Genomic DNA, 17,327 nt, shown 5'->3' with positions numbered 1-17,327 from the left:
AACCGCTGGCTTTGAAGACAGAGGAAGGGGCCAAGAGCCAAGAAATGTGTGGGGCCTCTAGAAGCCGGGGAATGAATTCTCCCCAGAGTCTTCAGAAAGAAATGCAGCCCTGCTGACGTGCTGATCTTAACCCAGTGAAACTCGCTTTGGACTTCCCACCTCCTAAGCAATGCCATAATAAATTTGTGCTGTTTTAGGCTCCTGCATTTGTGACAGCTCCAATCGGAAACTAATATACTCCCTTATTCATGGACTTCCATTTTCCCAGATAATTTTTCTGGGCATCTCGTTTGCCCTTCCCCTCCCCTCCCGCTCCTGGCACTGTTCTGTGCCCCAGGAAGGTGATGTATTTACACAGCATCATCAGGCTTCCTTGCTCTGTGACTCATTTAGCCAACAGGAGGCACTAGCAGGAAACTGGAGGGAGGCTGGTGCAGAAGGGAGCGTGGCCCACTAGCAAGCCTTCCCTCTAGGGCTGCCCCCACCCCTGCCTTGCTGACTTGAGGCCTGGGGTTGATGAAGGGTCCCTGTGTGGCTGGTGCCAGATTTCCGCCTTGTTGGACTCCTTACACCCTCCCTACAACTCTGTAAATAGGATCTTTATTTAAATTCCCTCAAATTACTCAGTTGAGTGTGTCCTCTGTTTCTTGTTGGGACCTTGGCTGATACTGTAATGTCACTTGGAATGCTGTTCTCTGCTCTCATGGCCTATCCATGCGCTCTGCTTTGGAGACCTGGCTCAGGTCCCAGCTCTGCGGACCACAGAATGTCAGGGCTGAGTGAGGCCTGAAAGGACATCCAGTCCAGCAACATAGATGGTTTTTCTCCTACTTCTCTGACCACTTCTTGGTCTCCTTCGGCAATTCTTCCTCTGCCTTAAGTACTGGCATGTTACAAGATCCTGTCTTACCTTTTCTTTTCTTACACTGCACATTCTCCCTGGGAGAAGCTCGTCCCCTCTAAAATTCTCACTATAATCCACATTGTGAGGACCCTCAAATCTTTGATTAAGACTTTGTTCCTTGAGGACTAGATCCATGTATTCCCACTGCTGAACCAACATCTCCACTTCACTGAATCAGGCATCTCAAATGGTAGAAGTACTTGCATCATCTTTCCTGCCAAATAGCTTCTTCTCCTCTGGAATTTCCAATTTCAGAAATTTAGCCAAGAAAGCAGGGAACCATCCTTGACATCTCCTCTTCCTTGCCTCCTCCCCATTCATCAGTCCAGTCCTTAAACCTAAACATGTTGAGGATCCATCTGCTTCACTCATCTGCACTTCCACATCCAGTCTTAGTCCATTTTGATCAATTCTTCATACAAATGGCCACAGTGATATTTTTAAACAATTCTGTCCTAGTTACTTATAATCCTCCTGTGGCTTCCCTTTGCCTTGAGGATAAGGTTCAGGCCTACAGTCTAACCTCTGTCATCCTCATCAGCCTCATCCTGCACTGCACCCCCCCAGCTTCCCCTGGCTCCAGCCTCCTGGACTACTTCCAACTCCTGGATCACGCCTTATGTTGTTTCCTCTGCTCAGAGCACTCATACCCCTTCTTCCTCTGGCTGACTGCTAGCCAGCTCAGCTCATCTTCCAGTCTCAAAGTAAGCTTCACTCAGTTCGGTGCTCTGTAATAATGTAGAGGGGTGGGATGGGGGGTTGAGTGGGAGGGAAGCTCAGCAGGGAGGCGAGGTGATACACGTATGTATATAGCTGATTCACATTGTTGTACAGCAGAAACTAACAGACACTGTAAAGCAATTATACTCCAATTAAAAAATAAATATGAATGTAAGCTTCAATTCCTCGAAGTTGCCTTGTTTGTAATCCCAGGCAGGCCTGAGTCATTCCCCACCCCAAGGCACACCCCTTGTTCAGAGCTCTCTTGACCTTATTACAACTGCTTGTTTTATCTCTGTCTTTTTTGCTAAGCTCTGTGAGGGTGGGGACCAGATCTGTTTTAGTCACTGTTATGGTCCTGGCTCCCAGCGCAGGTCTTGACCCAGGATAGGCATCCAACAAATATCAAATGAAGGAAATGAGCTCAGAAAGGTGAAGTGACCTGTTGGTTCAAAACTCATTCCACCATATCCACAGCCTCCACCTTCTGTCATGGAACTTTCTGAGGCCACCTAAGCACAGAACAGTTGCTCTGTTCCCTAAATTCAACTACACTGCCAAATCCTAGAGGACAGGGATGATGTCATGATTCTTTCTATTCCCGGGTCTCTTGTAGATTCATTCAACAAATATCTACTGACAGCCCACCTTTGTTCACTGCTGGGACAAGAGCAGTGAACAAAACAGATGATACGTCGTACAGGAGCTGAGCTTACAGTTTGGCAGTAGGAGAGACATTAATTAAGCAGTTACAATAACATGTTAATACTATGTAACAGTCCCTGTTAAAACAAACCGCATGTGTTGCACTAGTGAATCCAGAGGGCATGAAAGCCAGAAGAAGAGAGAGGAAAAGAAAAAATAATGCACCCTCCTAAAGCACAACTTTGAAGATTTGGGGGAAAGCTGGTTTTATTTTTAATAACAAATATAGAGGTATGTGGACATATTATTCACACAGCTTTTAAAGTCAAATCACAGATTCCTGGCTCAAGGATGGCCTGCTTTAGCCCCTGCCCAGGGCACCGAGTGTGCACACTCGCCCTCTCCTCCTGTTAGTGACGCCGCAGTGGAAAGCTTCCGAACATCGCTGCAGTCTCACCTCTGGCAGAGTGCTTGTCCCATGGGGAGCTCTCAGCATGCAGCAAGAGACTAATGGGCACACTAGAGTGAAGCAAGTGCCAAGCAGCGCTTTCAGGAGTCCAGGTGCACACGCATACCAAGAAGGTTAGAAAACAGAAAACAGGAGCAAGGACGGAGCTGAAGGAAGGGCGACTTGGGCCCTTCAATAACTCTTCCTATCAGAGACATGAACCCTGAGAAGGAGAACAAGGAGTGTGGCTTTCTTTACTTCTTCTTCCACTACCTTACTTTATATGTATTTCATAACTGGTATGAAAGAGGAAAATCAGAAACAACACAAAGTGCCCAAATTTTGGCCTCACCTCCATGCAGACTTGGAATCAAACTTAAAACATTCAGCCCTGTTTAATAAGCCTGCTCCAAATCAAAGACCCATTTTTACAGAAGAGTAACAAAAAATACTTTTAAAACCTAGTGAAAAGTTTTTTAAATGGGTAAAACTGCCATGAATTCCTTAGGAGTACGTACGTATCTGGGAAAGCTACAAAGGACAACACATGGAAAGGACAGACATCTCAGAAGGAGGGGCAGGGATCTGATTGGGAAAGGACAACCTGACCTTCCATCTCACTGATGATGATTTCATCCCAAGAGGGGAAGTCAGTGTGTGAGAAGTTATTATTCTTTATGATGTATCTTCAATATTTTATAAAAATCTTTAAACAATGAGGGAACCAGTTTGCACAAGAGAGCCAAATCTACATTTCCTAAAACTAATAAATTAGGAAAAAAATCAGCTTATCAATATATCCTCCAACAAAACAAAACAGGAATTTTTAAACTGGAGTATAATTGCTTTACAATTTGTGTCTGTTTCTATTGTACAACAAAATGAATCGGCTACATATATATATATCTCTTTCTTCACCGCCCCCATCCCACCCCACTAGGTCATCACAGAGCACCGAGCTAGGCTGCCTGTGTTATAAAGTAGCTCCCCACTAGGTATCAAAACATGTAGTAATCCTACATATTTAATTCCTTTCTAGCTGCAGGCAAATACAAAGATGTGTGCAAAACACATAGCCTGTGTCTTGAAATAGCCTAGCTATTTCAGGATGGCTCTTTCAAGTCTGTTTTTTTTTTTTTTTTTTTAAATAACCGGGTGGCTCTTGCCATAGCCTCAGAAATCTGTGCAGGAGATGCGGGACAGCGAATGGGGTGTGATAAGGAGGAGCTTCAGGCAAAAAATATGAGAAAGCAATTGGAAGGGGCAAGCTGAATGGAGAATGAGGAATAGATCTTACCAGAATGAAAAGCTGTCCCATCTCACAACACAAACGTGGCCGTAGCTTAAACTGCTCAAAACAGTCTCCTTTTAAAACAGTGTGCCCACCAGTAACCACTCCCTCCAGGTTCAGAAGAGAACAGAAGACAAAAAGCATAGGTCTTGGAGCCAACTAGCCCTGGATCTGATAGTTACAATTCATGTGCGAGTGACAGCCTCTCCGAGCCTCTGTCTCATCCTTGGTGAAACAGGCAGAGCAGTACTTATCTCAGAGGGTGGAGGTGATGTTTAACGTGGTGACGTATCTACCAGGAACAGCTGCTAACACATGCGAGCCCTCCGTCAAAGCCATTTCTCTTTTGTCCTTGGGTGCAGTCTTCTACGTGGGCTATTTGTTGCCTCCATTATCCTTGGCAGGATCTGTTGATCATGGAGAGGCAGCACCCTATAGGAACCCTGGGTCAGCGCTGCCAGGTATAGTGAGCTGCCATGGGGAGGCTGGCCAAAGTATGAGATAGGTTTCCACCTAGGCAGGAAGTTGCCAAGAAGCTTCCTGGCGGGGGCAGAAGGGCTCTAGCATGGAAATCTCACTGTCTGCTCAGACCGCCACCTGGCTTCTAATTCTCTCGGCAGGTCCTACTCCCTGTCGCTGCCCTGTCCCTTTGTCTGGCCCTATTCTCTGCTTTCTAAGGAGTTCCTGTTCTGGACTTCTGCGTACCTCCTTGCCTTCCACTTGGGTGTCTGCGTCTCCAGCTGTCTATTGGTTCTAGCTATGTCCCCTCATCTTGGCTTTGGGAAGTTATGGGCTTCTCACTTCCTGACTGGCATCAAGGGTTCTCTACTGTTTGTTGACAAAAGCTGGCTTCTGTTTGCTTATAAATCTTTGACTCACCTATCTTCTTTCCCTCTCTGGCATCTGTTTCCCAGTTTGGTTTGATCAAAGATTTGTTAAGGGTTATAGGTGCTATGTGCTCTTTGACTCATGATTGCTTATCAAGATGCAAAATATTTAATAACTGGTGCGAAATGGGCATTGGCCATCAGAATGGATGTCGGCTATAAACAAGAGGGGTGGCTGACCCTGCATATATTGGCTGAACAGCAGCCCAGCTCCCTAGACTCTGGACCCCTCCCTCTGCTCTGACAAGAGGCCTCCTGGTTCTTTCACTGGACTGAAATCTCAGATTTGCTCCTTACTCCTCACACCCTGTCTTGCTGCAGCTGGTCTTTTGCCTTGTTTCATGAGCTCCTATTACCCAAAGTCCTAGGGCTGACCTTCTCATTCCCTCTCTAGTCAGCTATCACCAGGGAAACCCAGGAATACTGATGATACGAATGAAAGAGATGGGATAGCCTTGGTGCCAAACCAGGGGGGCAAAACATAAAAGCATATGAGTGTGCGTGTGTGTGTAGGAAAAAATCCTTGTAGCAAAAGATTCAGTATAAAATTATATCTTAAGAATTGGTTCTGTTTTCTTAGTCTGGTAATAGGAAATCTCTTCTGCACTTGCCTTCTATGAGCTCCTTTGATCCGCTTATAGTCTATAAGGAAACATTTGGTTGTATGTGATTCACAAATAGAGCAAACAAGAGGAAATCCTTGAACTTCTGTCAGAAAGCTGGGTCTGTTTTTCCTCCAACGTTCCCCTAATTTAAAATAAAAAGAACCAGCACCTAGAACTTCCTGCTATAGAGGCACAGATCTTGAACTCAGAAAAGGGATAGTGCTTTCAGGATGGTTTGTGGGGAGGGCTAGAAATTCTACGGTATGGGAATTTCAGAATTTGAGGTTGGAATTAGGGGATGGGGTGTATTAAGAATAAACGATTGATAGTAGTTAAGACAAAGCAAGAAAGAGAACTTCCCCTGACCCCACTCACTCCTCCAATAGGACTGAAACCTTGAGTGAGCACAGTGACACAGACTCACTGTGAGTTCCCTGCAGATTCACTGCAGATGTCCTCACTGTCCTCTGCAATCCTTTCCCTTTGTTTGCTTATCTATTTTATTGATCACCCCAATTTTTAATTTAAAAAGTTCAAATCTACAGAAAAGATAAAAGAACAGAACACCTATATTCCATTCTCTTTTATTCACTGTCATCATTTTGCTACACTCTCCAGCTTCCTCCCCAACCCTTTACTTCCCCCTACCCTGAACCAGCTGAAAGTTGCAGATGTCATGCCATTTTGCCTCTAATACCTACATCTCAAAAGAAAATGACCAGTGTCCTACATGACCACCGTACCATCGCTGCACCTAAGAAAATGAAAAGTAATTCCATGATATTTATCTAATATGTAGTTCATGTTCAAATCTCTCCAATTGTCTCCAACTCATCAATCATAGCTTTTTTTTTCTGATTTAGGATCCAAAGTTCACACATCCCAATTTATTGTTAAGTCAGTTGAATATTTTAATCTACAATACCCTGACCCCACCATCTTTTTGGCAGGAACATTAAACAGGTGAAGTTATGGCCACCTTATTGCATAACCCAACAGAAGATTCATGGTACGTGTTGGTATGCTTGATCATTCAGCAGAGGTGATGACTTTCTCATCTCTCTATTGTAAGGACACATTTTCCCTAGGTAATATGTGGCAAGATACTTTGAAATAATGTCAAAATCCTCTTCCCCAACAACCTCTGGCTCAAAGGTTTTGTCATCTGTGGATGAATCCTTGCCTGAATCAGTTACATTAGAGTTGCAGAGTGCTGGTTTTCTGATTCTCTCATTCCTTGTATTGTGTGTTTATTATTCAAACAATGACCCATCAGCACCCATCCTCTCTACCCTCAGTGTCTGAACTCTCTGGTTACTTTCTCCCCCGTTCCTCCCCTCCTCCTTGCTCACCACCTCTGAGGGCTCCTGCCTTGCTCTGGGGAGCCATTTACATCTTCCTTTACCTGATGATCCCATCAGTTCACCTTCAGCCAATTAAAAACAAACACAGGAAATCCACAGCACGTTGTTGTCTACATATTTATAGTAATTCACAAAAATTAAAACAGTTGTAATGCATGATTTATTGGATTAGACTGCAGAGAGTAGAGAAAACCAGTTCTATTTTTGAAAAAATCAAGTTGCCTAAACCCTGAAAAATCTTTCTTCCTCACTAGGTAAAACTTCCTGTTCCATCAGTGTCAGGCTTTCTATAATGGTGTTGAACAGACGCACCCTCCTCTCCTTAGTTTCTTGATATGAGAGCCTTGGAAGAACAGAGGTTTAGAAATCATTTAGGCGGAATACCCCGTTTTACATGGAGAAAGAGGTTGAAAGAGGTTAAAAGAAGGTGAAGAGACTTGCCCAGGGTCCCTCAGCTCCTTAATGGCAGAGCTAGGGAAATGGGTTTTTATGATACCTGCTCCGACCTTCTTTTCATTCCCTTCCCAAGGACCTGGTGATCCCGATGTTTAATAGGCAAGAGGAAGCCCGTAGCATTCACAGCCTTCGTTGCTAATTCGCATTTTGCCTGCATCACCTTCCCATCTTTGAACACTTCAAAAATTCCCATTAGGAGCCATTATTGTCATTGTTAGTATTAAAAACCAATTTTCACTCCTGCAGGTCAACAAGGAAAATTTAGGAAGACTCAAAGGAGCACATGCTAACATTACTTAAACCAGAAAAATAAAAATAAAAAGAGTCTCACGACCTGCATCAGGCCGCTCTCAGAACGCTGCTTTCTCGGAGGCTGAAACACCCTGCGCGACAGCTCCAGCCGGAGTCCACCCTTCCCCGCCGCGCGATCTAACGCTGCAGTGGCAGGCATTAGGCTCCAGGAGCTTGTCAAACGTTCACAGGAGAGAAGTGGGGAACAAAGCCCAGCGTGGAAACACCCGGCACCGCAGCTCAGGGCGGACAGAGACCGCGCCCTCCCTGCGGCGGCAGGGGGATGCAGAGACTGCGGAGCCGCAGTGCAGCGCGTGGGACCCACACCCGCTGGGCGCCTCCCTCCCGCGCAGCCCTCCACCGCGCTTTCCTCCGAGCCGCCGGCCGAGCGGAGGAGGCCAGAGGCGGTGCCGGCTCCGGGCGCCCTCCCGGCTGAGCGCTGACCCCGCACAGCATCCTCCCGCGGGCAGGGAGGGCGCGGCCGCCCCGCGCTGCTGGCCTGGGGGCTGCAGACGGCACCTCTCCCGGGGGACCCCACCCACCCCCGGCGCGCTCACCCGTGCGTGCGCCCATCCCGGAGCGGGCGGTGCGGGCCGTCAGTCCGTCTGCCCCGAAGTAGCGGGGCCGGCGAGCAGGGCGGCGCCGTGGCCCGGGCGAGCGCGGCGATCAACAGGCGGCTCCGGGCCGGGCGCGGCGCCGGGGCGCGCGGCTGCCTCGGAGCAGGCTGGGAAGCGTAGTTCGGAGCGGCGAGCGGCGGCCGCGCGGAGGCTGGACCCCCTGCCCCCTGGCTGTCACCCCGGGCTTCCCCACCCTCCGCTGCAGGTGTCCTCGCCCGGAATCTGAGTCCCGACCCTCTAAGCGCTGTGCGGGCGAACAGGACCTCAGCCCTGGGACCAGGCTGTGACGGGCTCTCTTGAGAAGCCCGGGGCTACGGATAGGGTGGGTGGCAAAGGCTCTCCAAGCTTGTGAGGAGCAGCTAGGTGAGTGAGCACCGTGACTTCGAAGCCGTGAGAACACCGGCTTAGACACAGGCGAGGCCTGCGCTGGCTTTTACTGGCTTTACGCTGGCCTCGGGCGGAGCGTGGGGAGTCGTGGCTGGGGCACATGCCTGGGGGTAGGGAGGGGGGTGTGGCGAGGCGGATCTAAAGTTTGTGGGTGAGGATGTTCGCCAGCCCACGCACACGCGGTGGCTTCACCGAGAGCCTCAGCATCCTCATCTGTAAAGAACAGACTTAAAGCTTGAAGGTAAGTTGTGAGGACCAAATGCATTTTAGGTGCGTATGTGGAAGCCCCTGTGGTCAGGCCCTTAGCACACACTCGATAACGTTCCTCAGGGGCTACAGGGAGACCCCCACTTCCGATCTTGGAAGCCCCGTGTATAATGCTAAGCTAAAGATAGCTGGCCTCATTGGTCTGGGCAAATAAATGTTAGAGCCCACCGGGTTTGCTGTTCTCAGCTATTTAGCCGGCTCACTTCACCCGGAATATGTACTGTGATGTGTCCTCTACGCCAGGTTCTTGGGAGCTACAAAGACAGAGAAAACACTGTCTGGTCTGTGAAGCATGGAAGCGGGGGTAGGGGGTAGGGGCGGGGGGTGGTACGACCTAGGACAAAGATTGAAATTATGACAATACATGGCATAATAGGCTTACCTTCCAAAAGCATTTTCTACCACATGTGACATCTCTCCTTTTTGAATTCTTGCTGCATACTTTCAATGCAATATTTCACGTTATGGTGGGGTTTGCATTTTCCAGATGTAGTGGAAGGAAAATGGACCAAAGGGATGGATGCAGCATTGCTGGCATAATCTCTGAAACAGGCAGAGTGAATGGATGTGAAAGAGCATCAGAATCTGGGAATGACCTGTGCAGTGGTCATGTGACCAAAAAAATGCTGCAGAGAAAATTCCATGTTTGAAAATAGTAGCATCACTTTGCATGTGTGGAAGTACATTCCTATCCATGTTCTCATTTGGCTGTTCCAACAACCTGGTGAGATGCAGGGTGAGGATTTTCTTCAGTCAGAGTTGATATGCACAGAGAGGCACAGAGAGGCACAGAGAGATGATATGAGTTATTCAAGGCCGTCCAGCTGGTCACTAAGCCTTCTTCTCTCCTTCTGTCCTGGCCTTCTCTGAAGAGGCACTCTCAGTGCTGTCTTTCATTTGTACATTTCAAAACAGGGCCATGCTTTCCCCAGGAAGAGGGCTGAACCAGAAAATAAAGTTAATTCTTAAAGGCCCTTGGAACTATAAGCTAGAACAATGGCATGCCACAGCTGCTGACCGAGAGCCCAGTGTTGTGTCCACCGGCAGCACTGTAGTGAAGGACTACAGCTTCTATCACTACACTGTAGTGATGCCCTACAGATTCCGGTGAACCTCCTCACCAGAATGGCAAGTCTGCAAGAGAAGGAGTGAATGAAAGGGAGGTGTGGCCATGTCAATTTCAATCACATTCCCATGTTTTCCTTTTTTTTAAAATTCCAAATGTCCTATGTAACAGACCAGATGCCTTTGACTTTTTTTATGTTGTACATTTGTCACAAATTATAGCTTTCTGTTAAATAAGAATAGGACTGCTTACAGATCAAGCTAGTAGCTTCCCCAGAGAAAGCTGGTGGTAGGCATAAGCTGAAAATAACAAAGCAATTTTATTCAGATTGTAAGAAAGGGTAGCAAATGTTTAATATAGCTAAGAGACTTTGTGGTTCAGTCACTAAGTCATGTCCAACTCTTTGCGAACCCATGAACTGCAGCACACCAGGCTTCTCTGTCCTTCACTGTCTCCCTGAATTTGCTCAAACTCAGGTCCATTGAATCAGTGATGCTATCCAACCATCTGATCCTCTGTTGTCCCCTTCTCTTCTTGCCCTCAATCTTTCCCAGCATCAGAGTGTTTTCCAGTGAGTCAACTCTCCATATCAGGTGGCCAAAGTATTGGAGCTTCAGCTTCAGCATCAGACTTTCCTATTAATATTCAGGGTTAATTTCCTTTAAGATTGACTGGTTTGATCTTGCTGTCCAAGGGACTCTCAAGAGTCATTTCCAACACCAGAGTTCAAAAGCGTCAATTCTTCAGTGCGCAGCCTTCTTTATGGTCCACCTCTCACATCTGTACATGACTACTGGAAAAACCATAGCTTTGACTATAGAGACCTTTTTTGGCAAAGTGATGTCTCTGCCTTTTAATACACTGTTTAGGTTTGTCGCAGCTATTCTTCCAAGGAGTAAGCATCTTTTAATTTCATGGCTGCAGTCACCATCTGCATTGATTTTGGAGCCCAAGAAAATGAAATCTGACACTGTTTCCACATTTTCCCCATATATTTGCCATGAAGTAATAGGACCGGATGCCATGGTCTTAGTTTTTTGAATGTTGAGTTTTAAGCCAGGTTTTTCACTCCCTTCTTTCACCTTCATCAGGAGGATCTTTACTTCCTCTTCACTTTCTGCCATTAAAGTGGTATTATCTGCATATCTGAGGTGGTTGATATTTCTCCCAGAAATCTTGATTCCAGCTTGTGATTCATCCAGCTTTGCGTTTTGCATGATGTACTCAGCATATAAGTTAAATAAACAGGGTGACAGTATATGGCCTTGACATACTCCTTTCTCAATTTTGAACCAGTCTATTGTTCCATGTCCAGTTCTAACTGTTGCTTCTTGTCCTGCATACAGGTTTCTCAGGAGGCAGGTAATGTAGTCTGGTATTCCCATCTCACTAAGAATATTCCATAGTTTGTTGTGATCCACACAGTCAAAGGCTTTAGCACAGTCAATGAAGCAGAAGTAGATGTTTTTTTTTTCAGAATTCCCTTGCTTTTTCTATGATCCAGTGTTTGTTGGCAATTTAATCTCTGGTTCCTCTGCCTTTTCTAAATCCAGTTTGAACATCTGGAAATTCTTGGTTCATGTACTGCTGAAGCCTAGCTTGAAGGATTTTGAGCATAATCTTGCTGGCATGTGAAATACGTGCAATTGTATGGTAATTTGAACATTCCTTGGCTTTGCCTCTCTTTGGGATTGGAATGAAAACTGACCTTTTCCAGTCCTGTGGTCTTCCTTAGTCCTGCTGTTTTCCAAGTTAGCTGGCATTAATAAGTGCAGCACTTTAACAGAATCATCTAAGATTTGAAATAGCTCAGCTGGAATTCCATCACCTCCACTAGTTTTGTTCATAGTAATGCTTGCTAAGGCCTACTTGACTTCACACTCCAGGATATCTGTCTCTAAGTGGTGAGTGACCACATCAATATTGTTATCTGGGTCATTAAGAGCTTTTTATACAGTTTGGTGTACTCTCCCTCTCACTGGCTTCCTTGTTGTTTTCCCACAAGGAAAATGTCTGCATGTGATGAGGTGAATGAAGCACTGTTTCAGTTGAAGACTGTGAAAGAAGCTGGCAAACAAATGATTTCGTAGGTTAAAGGCATAGTTGACAGTCAAAGCAGAGATACGAGAGCTATCCAACAGTCCCAGCCCCATTTATATGAAAATGCAAAGTTGAAACACAACTCCTAGAGCTGGAAGGAACCTTACAGATCATCTTGTCTCGTCTCTTCTTCATGCAATGAGGAGGCTGATACATCAACAGTAAATTCTCAATGGAACGTATAGCATACATCACTGAGAACACACAGAAGATACTGTTGCTTGCCTACTCATCGTCCATTCCCCTCTCTTCCTTCTTTACAGAAGCCTGTTCAGATGTTTGTCTATTGGGGAACATGACGCTATTACCATCCCATACCAACGTATCATGGGTACGGGGAATAGAATCCTCTTGACTGGCCTTTCAGAGATTAGGGGTGAGCATGTGACCCAGTTCTGGCCAGTGAGACCTAAGGAGGGGTTTGCTGAAGGCCTTCTGGGAAAGGTTTTCTTGCTCTTAAATAGAAACATACAGAGAAATATGCCACCATCTCCATGGGATGTGGTTGCATCTGGCTGTGTTCCCTGAAACTGGAATAGCCATCTTAGAGCTAATCAGAGGTTCCAAGCTTAGGACAAAGCCAACACACTGATGACGGCAGACTGAAGAGAATGAACTTGGGTCTGTGATGTTGTTGTTGAGTCAGTAAACCAATCAGCCCTGGTGCTGCCCAGCTTCTGGATTTCTTGTAATATGAGATAATAAATATCCTTATTGTTGAGACCATTTGAGATAGAGTTTTCTGTTACTTGAAGCTGAAAGAATCCTAAGTGCTGCAGATGAAATGTGAAAACAAGTTCTTTGGATGGAATGAAGTTAATAAAAACAAACAACAACCACAACCCAAGGCAAAGAATAGGGATATTATTGCCTTATGGATAGAAGCATGCATTTTAACTATGGTTAAACTATGGCTTCCAATCTAGACAGATCTGGGTTGAACCTATTTATTTATTGCTTGCTTGACTGTGGTCAAATTTCATTAACATTTCTAAGCTTCATTTTCTTCACTCCTAGACTGGGAATATTCATACTTACTACATGGGGCTGTTGTGAAGATGCAATGAGATAATTTGCATCAAGTAGCCTACAAAGGATGTGGTGCTCAGTAAGCACTGAAGGAGTGATGACTCTCTTGATGAAGTATGAATTATCTTATTTATAGTGTGATAAACAACACGGTAACAACAAGCACCTAAAAGTGAATCACTGTAAAATAGTGATTATGTTAAGTGACACCACAAGGATGCAATCAGCAAAATCCAGAATGTAGGAAACTCTACAGGACAACCCAGTTCTTCGATAAATAAATTGCAAGAAAAATAAAAGATGGAGAGCTTATAGATACACAGAAATAGAAGAGACAAATAACCAAATGCAATGGGTTGAAATTGATTTGAATAAAGCAGTTGTTTTAATCTTACAGTATTAATTTAAAATTGTTTGCGTGTGATAATAGTATCATTATTTTTTAAAGAGTCCTTATCTTTTGGAAAGATATTACTGACTATTACTGAAAAAATGCTGAATATTTACAGAAGAAATAATATCTGAGATTTTTCTTTTCAAATAATCCAGCACGAGAGTATTTATGAAATAAGATAGGCCATGAGTTGATAATGATTGAAACTGAGAAATGGAGCTTTATTAAACCATTCTTTTTACATATTCTGGGTATCTTTGACCCCTTTCTTCATGATGAGAACTTTTTAAGGTCTATTCTCTTAGCAACTTTCAAATACGCAATAGAGTATTAACTAGAGTCACCACATTGTGCATTATATCCCCCTCATTGGTTTACTTTATAACTGGAAGTTTGTATCTTTTGTCCCCCTGCACCCATTTCACTCACTCCCCACTCCTTGTGTCTGGCCACCACTAGTCTGTTATCTGTATCTAGAAGCTTGGCTTTTGTTTTTGTTTTAGAGTACACATGTAAGTGAGATTATACAGTATTTGTCTTTCTCTTCTGACTTATTTCACTTAGCATAATGCTCTCATGTTGTCCCAAATGGCAAGCTTTCATTCTATTTTGTGGCTAAATATCTCTGTATTTTAAAAATGCAGCTTCCCTGAGGTAGATTTTGCATATCATAAATTTACCCTTTTAAAGTGTACACTTCAATGGTTTTTAGTATAGTCACAAAGTTATATAATTGTTACCCAATCTGACTTTAGAATATTTTCAAAATCCCAAAGAGAAGCCCCCTATTATATATCAGCAGTCATTCCCTCTTCCCCTAACACTCCCAGACCCTGACAAATACTAATCTATTTTTTTGTCTTCTCTGGATTTGCTTATTCTGGGTATTTCATATAAATGGAATCATACAACATGTGGTCTTTTGTGACTGCCTTCTTTCACTTAGCATAATGTTTTCAAGGCTTATGAATGTTGTAACATGTATCATTACTTAACATTTTTATGATCAGTTCAGTAATACTCTACTGTATTGGTATATCACATTTTCTTTATTTTTCAGGTGATGGATGTTTAGTTTAATTCCACATTTTGGCTATTAAGAAAAATGCTGCTATGCACATTTGTGCACAGGTTTAAATTTTTTTATTTATTTTAAAAGAAACAAAGATGAATATTTTTAATGATAAAAGTTACAATTCACAAAGAAGATAGACATCATAAACTATTAGACACCTACAACAAAGAAGCAAAGTTAATAAAGCAAAAATCAGAAGAAATTAAAGGGAAAAGAAAAAGTGTATAATCATAGTGAGATATACTAACATTTCTCTGAGAATATTTTTATCAAGTGCAGGAAAAACAATAGGAGTATCTTGAATGATGTCATTAATAATTTAAATATATTTCTATTTAATTTATATTGATCATATCTTACACAAATATATTTAAACGTTATATCTCATACATTGTTATTAGATGTCCATAGGACATTTAGAAAAACTGGCAAAAAGATAGACATTACTAAGTTTCAAAAAGTAGAATTTTTTTTAATGTGTGTGATTCAGTTATACATATATACATATGTATTTTTGAAATTATTTTCCATTATGGGTTACTACAAGACATTGACTATAGTTTTCTGTGTGCACAGGTTTTTGTATAGACATATGTTTTTATTTCTCTTGGGTATATACCTAGGAATAGAATTGGTAGGTCATATGGTAACTTTGGGCTTCCCTGGTGGCTCAGATGGTAAAGTGTCTGCCTGCAATGCAGGAGACCCAGGTTCAATCCCTGGGTCAGGAAGATCCCCTGGAGAAGGAAATGGCAACCACTCCAGTATTCTTGCCTGGAAAATTCCATGGACAGAGGAGCCTTGTAGACTACAGTCCATGGGGTTGCAAAGAGAAGGACATAACTGAGGGACTTCACTTCACTTCACTTCATGGTAACTTTATGTTTAGCATTTTGAGAAACTGCCAAACTGTTTTCCAAAGTAGCTGCACCATTTTATATTCTTACCAGTAATGTGTGAGCATTCCAATTTTTCTATATCTTTGTCAACGCTTGTTGATATGTCTTTTTAAAAATAATTATTATAGCCGTCCCATTTAGTGTGAAGTGATACCACATTGTGGTTTTGATGTGCATTTCTTCAGTGCATAATCATATTGAACAATTTTTTCATGTGCTTACAGATCATTTTTATATTTTCTTCAAAGAAATGTCTATTCAAATCTTTTGCCTACTTTTTAAAAACAATTTATGTTTTAATTTATTTTTGGTCGCGCTGGGTCTTGGTTGCTGCACTCAAGCTTTCTCTAGCTGCAGTGAGGGGCTACTTTCTAGTTTGGTACATGGGCTTCTCATTGTGGTGGCTTCCCTTGTTGAGCAGCACAGGCTCTAGGGCACACGGGCCTCAGTAGCTGCAGATCGTAGGCTCAGTAGTTGTTGCGCATGGACTTAGTTGCTCCACAGCTGTGGAATCTTTCCTTACCAGGGATCAAATCCGTGTCCCCTGCATTGGCAGGCAGATTCTTAACTATTGGACCACCAGGGAAGTCCACTTTTAATTGGGTTGTCTTTTTATTACTGATCTATAAACCTTTTCCCTATGTTCTGATTATAAATTCCTTATCAGACATATTATTTGCACATATTTTTTCTCATTCTGTGAATTGTTCTTTTTTTCTATTAATAATTGTTTGATGGTATCCTTTGGTAAACACTCTTTATCAGTTTGAAGAAGTTCCTGTCTATTCCTGCTTGGTTCAATGCTTTTATCATGAAAGGGTGTTGGATTGCATCAAAGACTTTTTCCAGTCTATTAAGATGATCATGTAGATTTTTTTTCATTTATTCTATTAATATGGTATATTACATTTATTTTCAGACCTTAATGAATTATTTATTCCTGAGATAAATCCTACTTGATCATGGTGTATAGTCCTCTTTATAATCATTGCATTTAGTTTGCTAGTATTTTGTTGAAAACTTTTTTCATATTCATAGGAGATATTGGTCAGTGATTTTCTTATCTTCTAATATGTTGACTAGTTTTGATATCAGAGTAATTCTAGCCTTATAGAATGAGTTAGAAGTGTTGCTTCCTCTTTTATTTTTCGGAAGCATTTCTGAAGGATTGATATTAATTCTTTAGATTTTTGGTAGAATTTACCAATGAAACTATCTGGGCCTTGGCTTTTCTTTACTAGAAATTTGAAAATTACTAATTCAATCTTTTTGGTTGAATTCATATTATGTATTTCTTTTTGAGTCAGTTTTGTTAGTTTGTGTCTTTCTAGGAATGTATCCATTTCATCTAAGTTTTGTAGTTTCTTGGCAAACAGTTGTTCATAATATTTCTTTATTATCCTTTTTATTTTTGTTGTATCAATATTGATGTTCCCCCCCTTCATTCCTAATTTTAGTATATGCATTTCTCTGTTTTTCATTTTGGTCAATCTAGCTAAAGATTTGTCAATTTTGTTGATCTTTTCAAAGAACCAAGTTTTGGGTTTGTTGATTTACTCTATTTTTTTCTAGTCTCTATTTCATTTATTTTGTGTATAATCCTTATTAAATTTAATTATGGCCAAGATGGTTTCGCCAATGAATTCTGCCAAGAATTTGAGGATGAAATAATACCTATTCTCCATAATTTCTTCCCAGAAAATAGAAGCAGAAAGAACACTTCCTAACTCATTCTATGAGGCCAATATTATCCTAATACCAATACCAGACAAAGATATTACAAGAAAGAAAAATTACAGGTCAATAGCTCTTATGAAAATAGATGCAAAATTCTTCAACAAAGTATTAACAGAGTCCAGCACTATATAAAGAAGTTTACATT

The 17,327-nt window shown here is 42.7% G+C and overlaps 1 protein-coding gene across 1 annotated transcript in view; it reads right to left on the bottom strand.

Annotated features, from left to right (window-relative positions):
• Positions 1 to 8,284, bottom strand: part of TMOD2 (tropomodulin 2) — a 61,402-nt gene extending 53,118 nt beyond the window's left edge. Inside the window, exon 1 of the mRNA XM_040226525.1 lies at positions 8,169 to 8,284. The gene's annotated coding sequence lies outside the window, so the exon portion shown is untranslated. The remainder of the gene's footprint in view (positions 1 to 8,168) is intronic.
• Positions 8,285 to 17,327: the final 9,043 nt, after the last annotated feature.

Source organism: Oryx dammah, unplaced genomic scaffold, assembly GCF_014754425.2.
Source record: "Oryx dammah isolate SB20612 unplaced genomic scaffold, SCBI_Odam_1.1 HiC_scaffold_26, whole genome shotgun sequence".
Classification (NCBI taxonomy): Eukaryota; Metazoa; Chordata; class Mammalia; order Artiodactyla; family Bovidae; genus Oryx; species Oryx dammah.
The sequence above is the reverse complement of the archived record's forward strand: the minus strand, read 5'-3'. Positions and strand labels throughout refer to the sequence as shown.